Source organism: Phodopus roborovskii, unplaced genomic scaffold (assembly GCF_943737965.1).
Source record: "Phodopus roborovskii unplaced genomic scaffold, PHOROB, whole genome shotgun sequence".
Taxonomy (NCBI): Eukaryota; Metazoa; Chordata; class Mammalia; order Rodentia; family Cricetidae; genus Phodopus; species Phodopus roborovskii.
In genome coordinates this window covers 31,028,326-31,049,293 of record NW_026126410.1, presented here as the reverse complement: position 1 = coordinate 31,049,293, position 20,968 = coordinate 31,028,326, and positions in this window count along the sequence as shown.

Here is a 20,968-nt window from a genome sequence, read left to right as displayed (position 1 = left end):
CATTTGTGGTCATACTCATATATTAAACTTTGGTAGACTCTTGATCACCTTGGTTACAAAGATGCTTGTTAATTTTGAATTGGACAGATTAAAGATTGGACACACTGATTTAATTCAAGGCAGAATCACAAAGTGGGTCTAATAAAATATTTTAAACAATGAATTTTTGAACAAATGTTCATTAGGTGCCACTGGATTTTTTTTTGTAAGACACTGAATATTATAATTACTTGGGTTTTTATAAGGGTCAACTTCCTCTACTCAGCTCACAAATAACTCAGTAGTCTAGCTTTGTGCAATGAAAGTAAATGCTACTTATGTTTTCCTAACATTATTTCAAATATTGTAAAGTGACTATTTTCCATTAATTTTACTTATATAATTACCTATTGAAATACATTTTAAGACATTTGAAAAATTTAAATGTAAATGATTCTAAAATGTATCTCTAAACGTCTCTTCAAATAGACATCTTTGCTTTATAAGCATATTTGTCTAAATAAACATCCTCTTTTCTAAGTGACAAAATAGCATATTTTATAGTTCATTTTAATTTGTCTCTTTACGAATTTCCCAATGCATTCTATCAACCACCTACCCCTTTTTCGTCATGATACATCCAAGTTTTTAATCATGTTCTTTAACTTGATCTGGATTCATAATTCAGTTCTGTCTGAGTTACTACATTAACAATCTGCATCTCACTGTATGAGCAGTTTTATTTATATAACATATTCTTTCTTCAGTAATCAGAAAAATACAGTTTAGTACAAGTCACATAGTATAGATTGCTGGCCCAGTGATCTCTAATGACTTTTACTTTATGAGACTTATGAAATAATCATGTGGCATCATGACCTTTTAGGCCTAAACTGAGTTGCCTTTGTGATTCTTTGTTTCAGCAGTATGCCATTCAAGTTTGTGTTATTTGTCTTACCTCTCTAGCAACTAAGATATAAGAATAAATATTTATCAGCTTAACAAGTTTGGAGGTTCGCAACCAAGATCACATGCTTTGGCTTCTAGTGACTTTGGTGGACATGCCTCACATTGAGAGTAGTACATGTATATAGAAGAATTCAGAGAGATAAGAGAGGAAGAGCATCAGGGTCCCTCAGCAAGCATAGCAATGACAGATGGAACTCTAAATACATCCCACTTTTAGAATGTACCACTGTCTTTCTACACTGACATTGTAAAATATATGAATGTAATAGCAATTAGAAAACACTCAGAATCACACCTATGTAAGATATTGAAATACTCATGAAGTTCTCCTCCCATCTTTACTGTGTTGTAGTTACAATTACCTAGTGAGCAATGAGTAGCACATAGTGGTTGTCACTACTGTGCCTTTGACAGGATATGCCCTGTACAAAATACTGCTCTTCTGTTTTTGATATCTTAGTCTGTCACTTAAATTGTATTTAAGCCCCATTTGAATCCTTCTTCAAATCCCTTGTATAAGACATCTATACCATCTTCTGTACTGTGCATATGACATGACAGTGACACAATCTTCACAACATTTACAACTTACTAATATACTGCTTGCATTACATACTATCCAGGTAATAGACTACAAATTAAGATATGATAAGAATTTCCATCTTAAAATTATATCTCAACATTTCAATTTTTTCAAGGTATTGATATTTTATTAACAAAATTATATAAGTGATTCATCTTAGGTTGAAATTTCCATTATATAGAAAGTATTTATGTGACACAGAGACAGTGGGATTCCAAATATACTGGCCACTGACAAGCATTTCAAGATATTGCCAATGCAATATTATCCTCTGAGACTTGATATTATTAAAAGCTTATCGCTGAAGTTATGCATACTCAAAGACTTTACAGAATAAAGATAAATCGAGCTGGCACTCCTTTAGCAATTTCCTCCCTACTTGTTGGTTTTCATTGCTGAAAGGGGATATCTAAACTACTGAAAGAGAAAAGTAATCTCCAATCTCAGACAGCTGTGAACCATGCAAGCTACATTATGACTGGTTTGACAATATATACTAGCTGGTGCACTATTGCTCACTCTCTGACTAGATCAAAGTCCCGATCTATGTGACAGAATGTTACCTAAGCCAAGATAACATATATAAATAGGTCATAAATACAACAGGGAGCTTTCTTTTTTACTCTCTGAAATTGTCTTTTTTTATTGAAAACTGGTTGAAGACAAAACTTCCAGCCCTCTCCTCAGATAATATTTTAGTCTATTTTATATTAGTTTTTCTCATCATGAAGCTGTGTTTGCCAACATCATTGAGGAACTCTGAGGGTCTGGCTTCTGATCTTATTCCACCTTCACAGCCTTAAACATTTAGATATTCACAATAAATATGAGTTTTTAAGTGTAAAGTATCTAGCATTAGCACCAAAATAGAACATATTGTTAATACTGTCATAAACTTTTATTTAATTGTCTTTTTTTGAAATTGTTTTAATTTAGACACAATCTTATCTTACTTATCAATCCGAGTTTTCTCTCCCTCCTATCCTCCCATACCCTCTACTTACCTCTGGATCCTGCCCTCCATCCACTCCACAGGGAGGGTGAGGCTTTCCATTGGTATCATCAAAGTCTGTTGCATCATTTGCAGGAAGGCCTAGGTCCTCCTACCTGTATCTAGGCTGAGAGAGTAGCCCTTACAGGAGGCTTTATACTATCATTCTGTCAAATAGATATAGTAGTAAATAGAATTCTTAATGAATTATTTCTAAATTCACAGAGCAATGCATCTTTAAAGTCTCACCAGAAAAATTTTACTTTGAAAATAGATGATAAGTAGCACAGAGATATCCAATTGGTCAACATGCAGAGAATAAGGGTCCATAGTGATTGCTCCATCTTAAATGGAAGATGAATACCACATCCCTCCTCTCCAAGTGTTACAGATTTTGTGAAAGGAGTGGGAAGGTTGTAATGGAAGGAGTAAAGAATAACTTTAAGAAGACAGGTGTTTTTTTTTTTTTTCAACAGAACATTGAAGTTGTGCATAAAATCTTACAGCAATGATTACAATATTCAAAAGACTTGTATTTCAGCTTGGAGCCAGAGTGTTGCATGAAATTCTACTGGTACATGAGGAGTAATTGGCATTTGATGCTTAGGAGAATGAGAGTCAGGTTTCTTTAATGATGTGACTTCTAATATGTTGACCACATTATAGGGATGGCCACAGTCTCAAAAAGAGTTGAGTAACACAAATTGGACATGTTTAAGGAGTTAAAAAAAAGGAAACTAACTTTTGAGATCATAGGGAGATGAGAGTAAGTAAAGCACATATGGATATATTGCTGGATTCATGGGTTGAATATAAACAAAACTGGTATAAGAATCACATGAAATTAACAAGGAGTTTTAAGGCATATTATATAACTTTTTAAAAGAAGATAAAAATCATAATTTTATTTATTACCACCTACTAAATAAAAAAATCTACTAATCAGAAAAAAATTAGTCATTTTTTGTTTTACTATATACTATTTTAATTGAAAGGTAAAATATAGTGGGCATTAATATAAATATATCTGCATTAGAAAAGGGGCATGATGACTGATAGCAAAAACATAGTTTATATATTATAATATTCTATTAAGATATATATTAATATTCATATTACACAATGTCAAAAGAATTTACCCTTTTAATGTTTTTCATTAAGTTTTCCTATAATAATTTATTTTAAAAATTGAGAAATTGCATTTTAATTTAAAAACATGTAATATATGTGAAAAACCCATCTGGACTGTAATGTTAAAGAAGCAAGATATTCTAAATGTAAATTTCTAGTCACTTTTATTTGCTGTTTTTTTTTCCAAGTCACCTTAAATACTAGAAGTTGTATCAGCAATAATATACCAGTCTTAGAAAATTAGAAAATATCCAGTATCTTAATCACTCATAAAAGTTCTGAGAGAGTATTTTTTCTCTGAACCACTGATACATTAATACAAATAGTAATGAATAAAACTAGTTTCAATCTAAATGTTAAATACTTACCCAGTGTATTTTGTGGGAGAAAATTAAGTTTTTGTCTGCATAATAGCTTTCTCAGTTAAACCTCTATCCATGTAACTATTTTACATGTCAATCCTAATAGAGTTTGACAGCACCTATTTTACAGTGTGACTACCAGTGATGAATTTAACCTGCTTGTAAATCTTCATTATTTTTACTCAAAAGTATCAGAATTTCTCTCTTACATTGTGTTTATATAAATGAATTGGAAATTATGTATGTATATAGATATAATAGTTTAAACTATAATTTTCTTGTATTAATGAATATATTTAAATACATTTAAGATTAAACCTAAATAAGATGATTTAGTCCTTACTAAAAGGCTCATGTCAAATGTATTAAATTGTGTCATTCAACTTACTTTAAGAAAATAAATATACAGGTTATATTGAAAAAAACTCATAGGCTAACAATTTAATAAACTAATTAAGGTAAAATCTTTTATCCTTCATCTAAATTTTAGCAGTGGTAAATTCACTATTACCTGTGAAATTTATGTACTAAATTTGTAGATAGTATTTATTGGGTGTTCTCAAAACAAAATGAATTGCATTGGGTTCTGAGAACTTTAGAGGTATCATATTATATATAAAATCTCTGATATCAAATTTATGAATGCAATACTGATTAAATACTGACCTACTTTAAAAACTGAGTAAGCTGCCACATTCCTGATGACAGAGGTATCACAGTGAGGTAAAGGGAAGTACTTCAGTAAAATTGCTATCAATAGCTATAATAAAGTCATTACATTTGCACATGAAGAGACATTAGTTTTATCTGCATATTTTAATTATATTATACCATATGCACAATAGTCGTCCCCTGTCTTTCTTAAGAAACTTAACAGAAACAGGTGGCTGTATCTGATTACAAGGCAAGCCTGGTGTGTAGATAGAGTTCTAGGACACAGTTATGACTACAAAGAAAAACCCTGTCACAGAAAAAAAAATAAGTTACTTAAAATAGGACTGGTAAGAACAGTGGTAAGAACACTGACTGTTTTTCCAGAAGATTCCATTCAAATCAACACCTCATACATGGAACCTAAAAACTAACTAAAATTTATCTCAAGACATGTTTTCAAATCTCATCTCGAGCTATAGAGTACAATGGAATTTGATGAAAGCTTGTATCTGAGTTGTGAAACCTACTTTCAGCAATTTCTGGTTTGAGAACACTTTGCTCTTTGAGAAAAGCAAACATAATTAGCCTTTTCAATACCAGATATGTAAACAAATTTCTAAACAAATAAATTGCTCAAAATTTAAAAAGTACTTTCAATGCACACATGAGAATTTATGTGTATTGCATTTCATAAGAGGTCCACTGTTCATTTACAGCATATCCTAAAAATGGGGCTGATTCAATCCAATGGCATTTTCTATTTTTACTTTCTGAATATCCTTAAGTAAAATAAAATTCTCATTGGTGTTTATACTTTAAATGTTTAGGTTGAAAAAATAATTCCCAATCTCTTGGTATTTAAAAGGAAATGATCTGAAAAAAATCAATAAGCAATTAGTAGCTGCTGACTACATTAGCTATAAGTGAAATAGAGTGCTTATTCAAATAGATAAGTGCATTGTCAGCTGCTTCTGTCAATGTGTTCAAATAAATAACACTAAAAGCAGACTTTTTGTGATATTAATGACTTTTGCCCTCAAGGGTCTCCCAGAAGAAGCTCCACGGAAAGTGTCTACTAACTAGATAGATAGACCTGGTGAGGGGAAAAAAAAACTCCATCTGCTAGCAATTGTAGGTTTATACCTCTAAGTAAGGTAGATAGCAAGAGAGAAAGACACTACATTGATTTGTTTCCATACTTACACACATAACACACACATTCACTCACACACGAATACATATGCACAGGAATGCTTAAACATACATAGAGATTGTAAATTATTCACATATATTTAAGAAGACAATTAAATTATGGCTGTAATGGGTGGGAAACAATGACTTCTTTTCAATGAGCCTAAAGTGTAGACTATGAAAATTATAAAACCATTTATCTCAACACAGTGCCTCAAATGATCCAAGACACATGAAAAAGCTGAGAGATTGAACCAATTGTTCATCATATGATGGGAGATATGAAATATTCATGGTTTTAACATAATAATATACTAATAAAGATGATAAGAATATAAAGAGGTATGGATATGACCTAAAACATCAATGAAGACAATACATGTCCCAGAAAGAGCAATTATCTCCAGGTGCCTGTCTAGACAATAAACTATAAAAGCTAGGGTAAGAGAAGAAAAATTTAGAACAGATGCTATAGATAGCATCAACATACTAGGCTTTCAGAGGATTTAGATGAGCAAATCAGTTTAGAAACAACCAGAATTAATGATTCAGCCACCATAGAACTCTGTTACTACCCTACTTTTCATTCCATAGCCATGCTCTCTGTCACAAACCTCATAGCACACTCAACTCAAAATGATGCTCACTTAATTATAATTGTATCCTACCTACAAGTATTGTTAAAAACAAACAAACAAACAAAAAAAAAAAAAACTATGAACTTTCAACCCAAAATTACATACCCTTTAACACTCTTTGACACAGGACAAATCTAGCTAAAATAGAAGGCAAACATTTAAGAAAGCAAACTAAATATTTCTCCACATAAGGAGATAATTTGTGTTTGGACATGCTTTGTGTTCTTTGCTTCTTGTCATATGCTCATCTTATATGGAATCATTAAATTTCTGCCAGGTAATTGATGTGTCAAAGATTTTCCCAAACAATCACATTCACCTTGTAAGATGATGAGTTGATATATGTCCATCATAAAACGTCCAAGTTAATGCAGTTAATTCACCCTTATGGCCAGCAAGTTCTCACAGAGATGGACACTCTTTGACAACTTACTGCTTCATTTGTTTAGCTTTTATGTCCCTAAACTTTTAGTCAAAGTTACACAGTGACTCTCAGAAGTACATAGGAAAACACATATAGCCAAATAGTATTCTTTCTAATTTCTTTGCTGTAATGATGAGATGCATTTTTTAAATAATTAGTTTAGTAAGAAAAGGGAATGTAAACTTAGAAGAGAGAGCATGCAAAAATGTTTACTTTTGATTGACACTATCCTAACTTCAAAGTTTTGCAATATGATGTCATTATTTCAAGCTTGCGAGAAGATAAAATTGTGTTTAAAATTATGATGGCCTCAGGTTTTGCAAGCTAGTTATATAAACAATGTTTAGCTGACCATGGGGAAATAAATACAGACGTATTTTTTATCCATTTCATTATCATTATTGAGCATCTAATTACTGCAAAAAACTGCTTTAAGATCTGGCAAAGAAATAGGTAAGACGTCATTTGTTTTTAAGATTATGACATAGAGTTGTAATAAAGGGAACAGAGAAAGGCTTTGCCAATGCCTATGGATTTGAGGCATTCATCATTTTCAATGACACATATTCAAGCAGGAATCCAACCACTCCATTCAGTCGGGTCTTCTGCTTCTCTAAGGATGTGGCAGCCAATTTCTGTTGCTTCCACATAACTACTCTGCATGACTTCATTCACCAGAACTTTACTAAGCAATTGCTCCAACCATGTTCACTCTCGTTTCTCATCTGTCTTTGTAGCTGTATTTTGCTAACTCTTCTGAAACTTATTTCTACTTCGTTTTTGTTTAATTTTAAAGGATTTATTTTTGTTTTCATTTTTTTTATTTTTTGGCCTTTTGCTATGTGTCAAATATTTTCTAAGTTTAACAACAGGAAAATTGTTCAATTTAAAGACTTTTGTTCAAATGAAATATCTAGGCCATTGAGAGGGAAACAACCTTTCTGTAGAAACACACATCTACAGCAGCCATAACTTAGAAAACAACAGCTTCCTCATGAAAACACCCAGTCTCTCACGCACACTGCACACTTTGGAAAGTCAAGTGAGTTTTAAAAACCTCTTCCACTCCACCAACCATCAGGAATCGGCTCTGGGCTGGGGACAATGCCATCAGAGTGCTCCAGCTTGTCACTCAGCTTCCCAGCCTGCAGCTTCCCAGCCTGCAGCTTCCCAGCCTGCAGCTTGATAACCATCCACAGTAGACATCCACAGTCTCTTGCTATTACTTACTGATACAGTTGTGGTCCCATCCATATCTAGAATGTTCTGCCTGAACTTAACATTATCCTACCTAACTAAGAACAGAGAGAGAGAGGCAGAGACAGAGACAGAGAGGGAGGGAGGGAGGGAGAGAACCAAAACAAGTATCTCCAAAGAGGAAGAGGCAGTGAAAAGCCTTGGTGATTTTGATTTTCCTAATTTAAAAACTCTATTTGGACAGGATAGGAGTGAGAATGGGGGTGCTGCACACCTCTAATCCTAACCCTTGGGAGACAGGCAGGCAGATTTCTGGTCTACAGAGCAAGTTCCAGGACAGCCAGAATTGTTACACACAGAAACCCTTTCTTGAAAAAACAAACCAAAAAATAAAAACAAAACAAAACAAAAAACCCAAAAAACAAACACCCTGTATTTGCAAAAATAAATTAAGATATTATATTTCCCACTTCAATGATATTATAAAGTCAGATAGAAAAATCCACTTTTGCCAATAAATGCTTTTCCAAAGCCAAGGAGCATTTGCCACTCTGAGTTCGACTGAGGAGCTTGTGTGCCTCAGTGTCCCCAACTGAGCTGTTCCCTAGTCAGCTGGGACCATGAAGCCAGCAATCTCTCTGCCCAGGAGGATGAGTTAAAAGTACAACAAACCTGGCATTGCTGCCTGTAGGGGACATGGACTAGGTTGTGTGGCTCTAGACAGTGCCACAGTTTTCAGATGAGAACCATTATCTTTACATCTCTCTTCCATGATAACAGGTCTCTGCTGTGGCTGCAGGGGAGCCAGCATATTCTAAGTTATGATTTCTAGACAGATGGAAGCCGTCCTCACAGACCCAGAGACATCACAGAAAGCCGGGGCTCTGTAACCCACTTGACATGGTTTGGATATATTCGGAGGAAATATGTGCAACTTGTTCTTTCCTGTGACGGAAGAAAAATCAGTTTGCCATTTTCTTTTCTCCAACACTGTGGGGCTTGGCAGGGGGTTCTAAGAAGCAATGTCCAGGCCTGAGATAGGAGGAGGGGAGCAGCGGCAGGCTAGTGTACAGCACACACTGGGCCGTAGCTGTGGTGGCTGGCTCAGTTGGGAAACACCTTTGATTTGTACTCAAGTCCACCATAGTCACTTCTGTGTATACAATGGCATAAAAGAAATGTTCCCCCAACACCACAGAGGCAAGGCTGTGGGATTTGAATTATCACTCCCTGTTCCTGAACTGAGCTTAACATGGTTGGTAAGCAATATTCCTTGCTTTCTGGGGTTAAACCCAATTCTTCCCAGTTATGATGATATCAAAGTTCTAAGAAATGGTCTATCAAGACATTTGATCTCGGTGATGCCAGTCATTTCTGAATCTACCTTCTACTACCACAGCGACTCCTAGGCTGACAGCCCACAGTGGACTCCTTTCCACAAAGTTCCAACATGCGTTTTCCCAAAGCATTCTTTTAAAATTAAAATGCCATTCCTCTCAAGAAGAGGCCTCTGTTGCATTTTGCCTTGTGGGAAAAAAAAAAGAAAAAAGAAAAGTATTACAAAATCCCCCAAATACCTATGAGCGAAATTACAGAAGCCTAGGAAGATGTTAGCCAGATACCAAGCGTTCTACAAGCATTCTAGGGCTGCACCAGAGACTGCACCTGGAACCAACTTTTGAGGACCAGACGGCTGCGGTGGCCCATACTGGGCTAGCTATTTACCCAGTCCGATGAAGGCGAAACAGGCAGAGAGCTCATGTTTTAAAGGCATCTCCTTTTGAGGTTTTGTTTTTTTCCCCTAATACCATGAAAAAGATCATGATAAAACTAAGAGTTTGGATTAGCAAGAAAAAAACAAAAACAAAACAAAACAAAAAAAAAAAAAAAAACAAAAAACAAAAACAAATGGAAGTGCAAACAAAAATGGTCCAGGTTATTGTCTCCAGGCTGTGCATACCAGGTATAGGACTGTGAGAGAGGGCCACACACGCGAACCAGGGCCGCTGCCCGCGAGGCCGACCTCCTTGCCCCGCCACTGGCAAGTTGTCCTTATTTCTACTTCAAATTCCTTTGATTCTATGCATCATTTTCTTACTCTAGCTTCTTGGGGATATATGGCTTTAAACATATCACGCAGTTTAAAAATGTCATGTCATAATATAGGTTGATAAAATAAAAAGAAAAGAGTTTTTAATTTGTAGACACAGGTGAAACAAGAATGAGAATTGATAATTAAAACTAATTTTGACTAGCAAGTGTATGGTGCCAACTTGATAGGTACTATGAATAATTATATTGACACATCACAATAATGATTCATAGACAAGGTGATTATTAGCTGTACCTTCCACATGTGTGCCCTGAAAGTCAAAGAGATCAAAGGTTACAAAGACTATTCTGAGAAAGTTTCATGTGTGTGGAAAACCATGAATGGTTCTAGATAAGATTAAAGTCATAAATACTTCACTGTTTGGTATGCAACCTGGAGTCTTGCATTTGCTGAGTATACAATCTCATACTGAACTATATCTGCAGCCCAAAATTACACACTGACAAACATATCAAACATTAGGAACACTGATTTTTAGTGTATGATAATGATGATGTGATTGTTTGAATGAGAGTGGTCCACATATCCTTATATATTTGAATGTCTCATCCCTAGCAAGTCAAGCTGTTTTAGGTTGACTAGCAGGAGTTGTCTTGTTGGAGAAAGTGTATCAGTGGAGGTAGACTCTGAGGTTTCAAAAGCTGATGCCAGGTCCAGTGTCTGTGTCTGTGGACCAGGATTTAAAATTCTCCACTGCTGCTGCCCCTGCCTATAAGCTGTTATGATTTTCCCCATGATAATGGACTAAACCTCTGAAAATGTAAGAAGACACTCGATCTAATGCATTAAAAAAAGCATTTAATTGATTTTCAGTGGATTTTACAGTATGCATCCAGATTGCATTTATCTCTCTGTCCCCTCATATCCATCCTTTGCCAGTGCAAACGATCCCCAAAACAAAACTAAATTTAGAAGAACAACTAAAACCCAAACAACTAACCAAACAAATAAACAAACAAACAAACAAAAACCCAAACACACCAAAAAATCCAAACAAGCCAAAAATACATTGGTTTAAAAATATCCTTGGTGTGGAAGCTGTAGAGCGGTCAGCTGAGAGACAGATTGTACCATTTATACCATGCATGTTTACTTGGGAGTATGTATTGCAATGAGTCATTGATCTGTTTCCAGGCTTTGGGCTTCAGCTGCACTGTCGATAACATGATTGGCACTTACTGGGACTCATCTAGGATCTCTTGTAGTTATCTTGTGCTATGGAAATCCTGTAGTTTTGGATTTGTATTTCCAGCCCCTTCACATGCTCCTGCAGTTCATATATGAGATCAATGCTGTCTATACTAATTCATAGCATTGGTTCTGGATCTGAGGGAATCCTAGGTTGGTCATCCCCACAGCTTTCCCTCCTCAACATCACCCAAGAGAGCTCTCTAGCTAGCCCATCCAATGCTGCAGGAAGCAGGGGGAGGGATCAGGTCTCATGCATGTCACTTACCCCCCTAGAGCCAGCTCTACCACTTCACCCAGGAGACGTGCAGGGCCTGCTCTCATCACTGGTGAAGGGGACACCATTGATTACGGGCTAAACTTTTCACACTATCAGTCACAGGCTCAGCTTTACTATGCTGCCCAGGTAAGGCACAGGGTATGTTCTTCCTCATGCTGCAGTTGGTGAGGGGATGCTAGCTGTCCCACTGTTGTGACGTCATGTCAAGGTCTGTTCTCCCTTTGAGAGATGGGACAGGGATCATCTCCCCAATGCTACACTACAACATGGAAGATGATGGGTGGGGTCAGATCTCCCAAACATGGTCTCAGGGTAGATCACCCTTATTAACAGGGTCATTTCTAATGTGTAGCCAGGGCAAAATACAAAGTCCACTCTCCAAAGTGCTGCAGCTGGCAAGGGGCACTTTCTTTATAAGAGATGACTTTGTCACAGTGTCTCTGCACAGCAATAGAACAATAACTAAGACAAAGGTGACTAATAAACGGAGTGGAAATATGTATCAAAATATTACATAGTATTATAATCTTTCCAATTTATGTATCAGATGAATTAAAATAAAAAGAATTCAGAAATAATGGTATTAGAATTGATATTCAATACACACCATTTTAAAGCTAGCTTTAAAGTGAGTAAAACACCAATTCTTTGAACTGAAAATTCATGCTCAATGATGAACATAAGAAATGAAAATAATCTATTAAAGAATGTTAACTCTTAATTAGGGAGTTACAATACAGGAATAGCATTGAAGCAAACAATCCGTGTTTTCTTTGTGGTTAGAATACCTAAAGGCATGCAGTAAGGTGGGTGCCAAGATCTAGGGGAATAGCTCACACTGCATTAGACTGAAACCACCTAATGGTCACACCTTTATGAAGGTTTGACCATGAGCTTACAAATGGACATAACAAAAAAGGCCCACCCAGCATATGGCTTGCACCATCCTGAAATAAGATGTATCATGTGAGTATATAAGAACAGAGCTTGATATCAGCAAATAACCTTGATTATTTGTGTTAACAGCAAAAGTGTTGTGGTTGTTTGAAAGGAAATGGCCCCCCAAAGGGAGTGTCATAATTAGAAGTTTTGGCCTTGTTGAAGGAAGTGTGTCACTGTGGGGGCGGGCTTTGAGGCATCTTTTCTAAAGTTTTGCTCAGTCTTAATTCTTGTTGCCTTCAAGATGTAGCAATCTCAGTCCCAGCACTACTTCTTCATGAGTTGGGGTTTGCTATTGCTGTGAAGAGACACCATGAACATGGCAACTCCTGTAAAGAAAATGTTTAGTTGAGGTTAACTAAATTATAGTTTCAGAGGTTAAGTCCATTATGTTCATGAAGAGGAGCATGGCAGTATGAAGCCAAATGTTGCGCTGGAGCTTAGAGTGCTGCATCTTGCAGGCAACAGGAAATTAACTGACTGTCACACTGAGTGATGCTTGAATAAAGAGACCTCAAGGCTCACCCCCAAAGTGACATACTAGCTCCAACAAGGCCAGAACTCCTAATAGTGCCACCATATTTGCGGGCCATTATCTTTCAACTCATAATTTGTGTTAAAAGTACAAAATTAGAGACAGTTGTATGCTTGACTATTTCTATTTATTTCAAGTGAGATATGTCTTTATTATAAATGTCATTTGATTTCAATAACTTATTTTGATGTCACATTCATCACAGTAAAGTATGAAGAGCAAAAGCAAAGCTATGTAACATACTCTGGAATTGAGAATGGTATAACCTAGAGGAAAGTACTTTGTAAATCAGAAACCTACAATTGTAGTGTTCTCATTTAACATGATTTGACACATCTGTATAAAAAAACTATTGAGACTGACAAGTAAGTCTTCAACTAAAACCTGACAATATTCTTGTATGCTTCTCCACTTATTTTCCATTATTCATCAAAATGACTTAACAATCAAAATAAGAAAATATCCTTTTATGGAAAATATAGTGTATGCTTTTAATTCCCTTGGAGGTTAATTTAAAATACCATCATCTAAGTGTAATATTTCATATGTGCAACAATCATATAAAATAAAACTTTAAATTATAATGTCAATAAATTCAAACTAATGCAGTCATATTAGCTGTGGCTTTCATTTTCTATATTCTGACACATTTATATCATGATGATTTAATGACTGTGGAGGATGCTTTTTCAGATATCTTGCGAATTCCTGGGTATTGTAAAGGATTCAATTTTTCTAAATAAACTAACCACCCAGGAGCACATATATTAACTGTTTTCCTTATTGGCTATCAAGTCTGGGTCACTTTTCATCTATTCTAAAGACCAAGAGGCTAGTTACCAGACAATGCATACCCAGAACCTACTAAAATATTTGAACCAGCAAATTCTAAAGCTGATCTTCCTGATGATACGACAAGTACAACATTCCCATGAACAGTCATTTGATTACACTTCCCTCTTTTTCCTTATATCTGTGGGTTCAATCACCACATTTTCTCCATTTGGCCCTTTTATATTTGTTAAACTTTTTGTCTCTAGAGAACTGTGAATGCATGTCCTCTATTGTAACAATATTGTGTCCCCACATCTACTTTTGCCAACTGATATTTTTAAATCATAGTTACTCATAAGATACTCATATATGTCAAGTCATACCTCAGATTATTCTTCATAATTTTTGTGTTTGTTTTGGAATTTTAAGGCTGTATTTTAAATTATGTTTTCACTTACTCTGATAAATAAGCTCTTAATGGCTGGAACAATAAATAATTATAAATACATTATGTAAAATTATAGTCTTAAATTTATCTAGAAATATTTGAAATCACAAAGTATTCATGTTTTCACAGTATGCTATTTTATGATCATTACACACAGGAAAAAAAACCTATACTAGTAATTAAGAGTGGAAACTGGCTCTAATGAATAGAAATAATACAGTTTGTTTCATCCTCTTACATTGGCTTTTAATGTGTGCAAGTGTTACAAATTACTATGCCCTATTAAAAATATGCTCTTTGGACTACAGTGGCAAAAAGCAATTGTTTTTTATGGTTGAAGTTATCACAATTAAGACACAATAAAACTCTGCTATAACGGGAATTCACAGAGTAAAATATAAATTAAAGAACAGAACAAAGAAAATACTATTGATGAATATAAATAATAGGAAAAATTGCAATGTAAGAAGAAATCCATTAATTTATTAATTTTGCTATTTCTCTAACTAGTGATCTTTAAAATTTGCAGTTGAGCATAACTTGAATGTTTCTCTTTCTAAAAATTATAAACATATTATTTGAACCTCATACAACCACCAGATTCTATTCCTATTATTCTTTATCCAGCTGCTTAATATAGGTAGGATGTAATATGAGAATCTAGGACTGTTATTAAATGTAGAGATGCTCAAATGTACATGGTTTAGTCTTGTTTTCTTCATTTTCTAAATTCATGGATTCTATTTGAATATGTAAATAATTACTATGTTTTATAAAAGGTCATGGGGGCAACACATTAACTTTCTAGATATAGTACAACAAAGTTCTGTGGTCAGGCAGATGACACACAAAAGTTTGCTTCATGACTCTAAAGACTAGAATTCTAAGATAGATATTGCTAGTGTAGATTTTTTTTCTGAAAATTATTTGTCAGTGAGCTGTCCTGGACCTGTTTGCTCTGCTTGCAGGTGACTGCTTTCTTTCAGGGTCAGCACAGTATCACCCCTTGGTGTCTGCACCAATTTTTCCCTTCTCATTCAACATGGGTCACAAAGTATTGTTTGGGTTAACCATAGAAACCTCACTTTATCTTAATACTATTTTGAATACTTTAGCTCCAGCCATGTTCTGAGATGATGGGATCTAACATGTTAGCTTAATTTATTAAAAAAAAAATACAAGTCTAGAGGTAAGGCACATTAGGCAGACTTGTGTCATCTTTACCATAAGACTTGTGACCAAGCCTGGCAGGAGCAAAGATAGCAGTACCATGTGGAATGTTTTATTTTCTAAAGTCAGCTGACAATGACAAAGCATACAAAACAAATAGCAGGGCCAGTTTCCTGGATATCCCTTGCCAGACACCTTTCTTGGCAAACATCAAACAGCATCTGCAACTCATTCATACTAAATGATTTTCCATTTGCTAACAAAGTATCCATTCATCTACCACTTAGTCCTGTCTTAAAAAAAAAAAAAAAAAAAAAAAAACATTTTTTTTTTCTCTAAGATGAAGTTTAATGATTAGTTCTTTCTAGGTACCATCCTAAATCCCATTCTATATAAAAATATCTTTCATTTTCCTAGAAAATAGTCATGGTTATTTTTGCTTCATAATCTTGTCATTACTGGCCCAAATGGTCTTAAAACTCATTGATCAAATAGACAACTCAAACTCCTTATCGTGGGTGGCATGCAATCCTGCAATCATGAAATCATAGGTGGATGTATACTCTTGTTTTTCAACAGCTATAGACATTGTGACAACCTGTTTTTTCTTTAAGTTTACCAAGTGTATTGCTACTAGGCCTCTTATATTAGTTCTTACTCAATGTTTTCATTTCTCTAGGCTCTTGTTCTCATGTAATTTCCTCATGACTATTAATCATACTTTAAAAGACTTCACCTCAGGGACACTTTGTCCATTACTCTGAACTCTCTGCTTCTCCTTGACATACCAACCTCTTTGATTGGTCCTTTATATGAATCTAATAATTTTGCCTCCCCCTCTTGGAGTACCCTGATATGTGGCTGCCATATCTATCCTGCCTGATCTTTGGTTCCCATCACTAGCCCTCTGCTGGAGGAGAGACCTCCAAGAGAGCTTGGATCATCCAGAGGTACAGACATCGAACTTCTGGCACACCTATACCTAACAGTAGAATAGGGTAGAAAGAGAGAGAGACTCCATCTGTATCCACTGGAAGAAGCCATAGGAGGGTGGTGATTCAAGAAAAGACCCAACAATAGAAATACAAGCATGACACTATCAGAATTTAGGGACTCTATACCAACTAGACCTGATCACACCAAAGCAAATGAAGCTGAAGAGAACAACTTAAAAAATAACTTCATAAAAATGTTAGAGGCCCTGAAAGATGGTATGAGAAAATCCCTTAAAGAAATTGAAGTAAACACAAACAAAATATTGGAAGAAATAGAGGAAAAGACCAATTAAAAATTCAAGAAATGAACAAATCTTTTAAAGAAAGTAAGGAAAGCCAAGAAAAATAATGTCAAAGAGATGAAGGACAAAATTCAAACAGTTTAAGAGCAGAAAACTGAAATAGTGACAAAAAAGAAAAACACAAACTGAGGGAATGCTGGAAATAAAAAAAACTGGATAAATGATCAAGAATTACAGATGCAAGCATAACAAACACAATAAAAGACATGAAAGACAGAATCTCAGGTGCTGAAGATAACACTAGGAGAATTAGATTCATGGACCACCATGCTTTCTTTGTAGAATCCAACAACACAAGCTGCAGAAACCATACAAATTCATGAGAACTGAACAATGTGCAAATTCACTATTCCTGGGTCAAAGAAGGAATAAAGAAAAAAATTCAAGATTTCTTAGAATTCAATGAGAATGAAGACACAACATATCTAAACATATGGGATACTTTAAAAGCAGTACTAAGAAGAAAGTTCATAGAATTAAGTACCCACATTAAAAAAAACAAAAACAAAAAACAAAACAAAACAAAAAAAAAAAAAAAACAGGAGGGTAGTCATATTAGAGAATTAACAACACAACTGAAAGAACTAGAACAAACAAAAAAGCAAATTCACCACTGAGGAGTAGACTCTAGACAATAATCAAATTGAGGGCTGAAATTAATAAAGTAGAAACAAAGAAAACAATAAAAACAATCGATGTAACAAAGAGTTGTTCTTCAATAAAATCAACAATATAGACTAACCTTTATCCAAATTGACTAAAAAGCAGAGAGAGATAATGCAAATTATCAAAGTCAGAAATGAAAAGGGTGACCTAATAATGGATACTGAGGAAATCCAGAGAATATTCAGATCAAACTCTGAAAACCTATACTTCACAAAATTTGAAAATGTAAAGAAAATGGAGAATTTATTGGATAAATATCACTTACCAAAATTAAATTGATAAGAGGTAAAGAATTTAGATTCATAACACTAAATGATATAGAAGCAGGCATCAAAAGTCTACCAACCAAAATAAGCTAAGGGCCAGACGGCTTCAGTGCAGTATTCTACCAGAAATTCAAAGAACTACTGCAGGACCCCAGGTAAGAATCCTAGCAATAGTGGAGAGGATGCCAGAACTGGCTTTCTCCTATAATTGGATTGATGAAGCCCCCAGCTATCATCATAGAGCCTTCATCCAGTAATTGATGAAACCAGATGCAAGAACCAGTTGGAAATCTGGGGATCCAGTCAAAGAAAGGGAGGAGGGAATATTTGAACAAAGAGATCTAAGTCATGATGTAGAAATCTATAAAGAAAGCTGAACCAAGCTTGTGGAAAGTCATGAACTCTAGACCAACAACTATGTAGACTCCAGGGGACTGAACTAGGCCTTCCATATGTGAGAGGAAGTTGTGAAACTTGGACTGTCTGAGGGACCCCTATCAGTAGGACCATGGTACAAACCTGATACATAAGCTAGCTTCTTAAAACCTATGGTAGGATGCCATTTTCTATTGTGGTTAAATAAGGATCAGGATAAACAAATAAACAGATGTTTATTCAGGGAGAAATAACTTACAACCTAGACAGATGAACACCAGCATTTTCCACTGGATGATCTCCTGTCCAAGTCCAGCCAGCAAGAGCGCGTTCCCCGGCTCTTCCTCAGACCTCCTCCCACAGGTAACTTCTGCCCATGGCTCCACCCCCCAATGGGTGTGGTCAGTGCCAGGTAGAATGGCTGTCTTACCCTGACTTGGCAAGGTCCAGCAGTCTTCTATATTTGTCTCCTGCAAGTGTTCAAGGTGGGGGCAGTTCTTTGCCCATCCCACTTCTGACACCAGATATTGCGGTTAAATGAGGATCAGGATAAACAAATAGGCCAAATAGATGTTTAATCAGGGAGAAATAACTTATAACCTAGATCGATGAACACCAGCAAGTTCCACCAGATGCTCTCCTGTCCAAATCCCACCAGCAAGAGAGCATTCCCCAGCTCTTCCTCAGACCTCCTCCCACAGATCACATCCGCCCATAGCTCCACCCCCATGGGCGTGGTCAGTGCCACAGAAGAAGACAAAGTAAATATCTCACTACAACGAACCAATACCAATGCTCCTCAAATAGTTCCACACTATAGAAGCAGAAGTGTCATTACCAAACTGTTTTTACGAGGCTACAATTACCTTGGTACTGAAGCCACACAAAGACACAACTAAGAAAGAGAACTAGCGACCAAATAACTCATGAACATTGATCAACAAAACAAAAAAACAAAAACAAAAACAACGACAAAAAGAAACAACTCAATAAATACTGGCAAATTGAATCCAAGAATCTAAGAACACAAGAGAGGAAATTGTCAATCATGACCAAGTAGGCTTCATCCTAGGGATGCAGGGATGATTCAACATATGATTATCCATTAATATAATCCAACATATAAACAAACTGAAAAAGAAAAATGGTACAATCATCTTACTAGGTGCTGAAAAAGCCCATGCAAAATCAAACTCCCCTTTATGATAAAATCTTGGAAAGATTAGGGATAACAGGAACATATCTAAAAATAATGAAAGCAATATACAATAAACCAACAGCCAATATCTAACCGAATGGAGTGTCATTCAATGCGAAATCCTATAAAGGTTGTCCACTCTCTCCATATTTTTTCAATATTGTATGAGAAGTTCTAGCTAGAGCAATAAGAAAACAAAAGAAGATCAAGTGGATACAAAAAAAAAAAAAAGAATTCAAAATTTCACTATTTGCAAATGATATGATAGTTTACATAAGTGACCAAAAAACTCTACCCGGGAACTCCTAAACTGATAAACACCTTTAGCAAATTAGCAGGATACAAGATTAACTTAAAAAAAAATCAGTAGCCCTACTATATATAGATGCTAAAGCAGCAGAGAGAGAAATCAGAGAAACATCACCTTTTACAATAGCCCCAAGCAACATAAAGTATCTTGTGGTAGTGCTTATCAAACAAGTGAAAGAAGAAAGACCTATATAGAAAGAACATTGCTTCCTTAAAGAAAGAAATTAAAGGAGATTACAGAAAATGAAAAGATCCCCCATGTTCTTGGATAGGTAGGATTAACATAGTAAAAATAGCAAGAATGCCAAAAGCAATCTACAGATTCAATACAATTACCATTAAAATCCCACCACAATTCTTCACAGACCTTGAAAGGACAATACTCAGCTTTATATGGAAAATGCAAATGACCCAGGATAGTCAATACTCAATGTAAAATAAAGGAACACCCAGAGTCATCACCATCCCTGACTTCAAGCTCTACTATAGAGCTATAGTCCTGAAAACAGTTTGGTATTGGAATAAAAATAGACAGGTAGATCAATGGAATCAAATTGAAAATGCACACACCTACGAACACCTGAGTTTTGACAAAACAGCTAAAAGAATAGAATGGATGAGTGACTTCCTTATCTGCCATCCTAGAATCTTCATCCTTCATCTGATGGAAATAGAAGCAGACACCCAGAGCTAAACACTGAACTGAACAACTGGAATCCATTTTCAGAGAGGGAGATGTGATGAACAAAAGGTTAAAGAACAGAAACAGCTAACCTAAACAATGGGGAGCTCATGGACTGACACCTGGGAAAAAAGCACAGTATAGAACCAGACTCAATGAATATGGGTTTCAGTTAGGGGGTATGGGCATTGTATGGGACCTCTGACAGTGGAACCTGGATGTTCCTTTGGTGCAAGAAAAGACTTTGGGAGCACATTATCCATGGAGGGATAATCTTAGACTAGAGACAGGAGGGAAAGCCTAGGCTGTACCCCAATTTCTTGACAGATTTTTATTATCCCTTCTTGAAATTGGATGGAAGATGGGACTGGGATGGGGTGGGGGAGGGATGATGGGGGAATGGGAGTGAGAGTGAATTTGGATCAATATGTAAAAGAACAAAAATATTTTAAAAGATTATAATAATTTCTTATAAGATTTATTTATTGATTGGTGTGGTGAGGTGTGTGTGTGTGTGTCTGTGTGTGTGTCACATTCAACTATTTTGTTATCTATGGGAGAAAAGCATATTGGGTTGTGTAATTTTATTCCAAAATTTCAGAGTCAGTA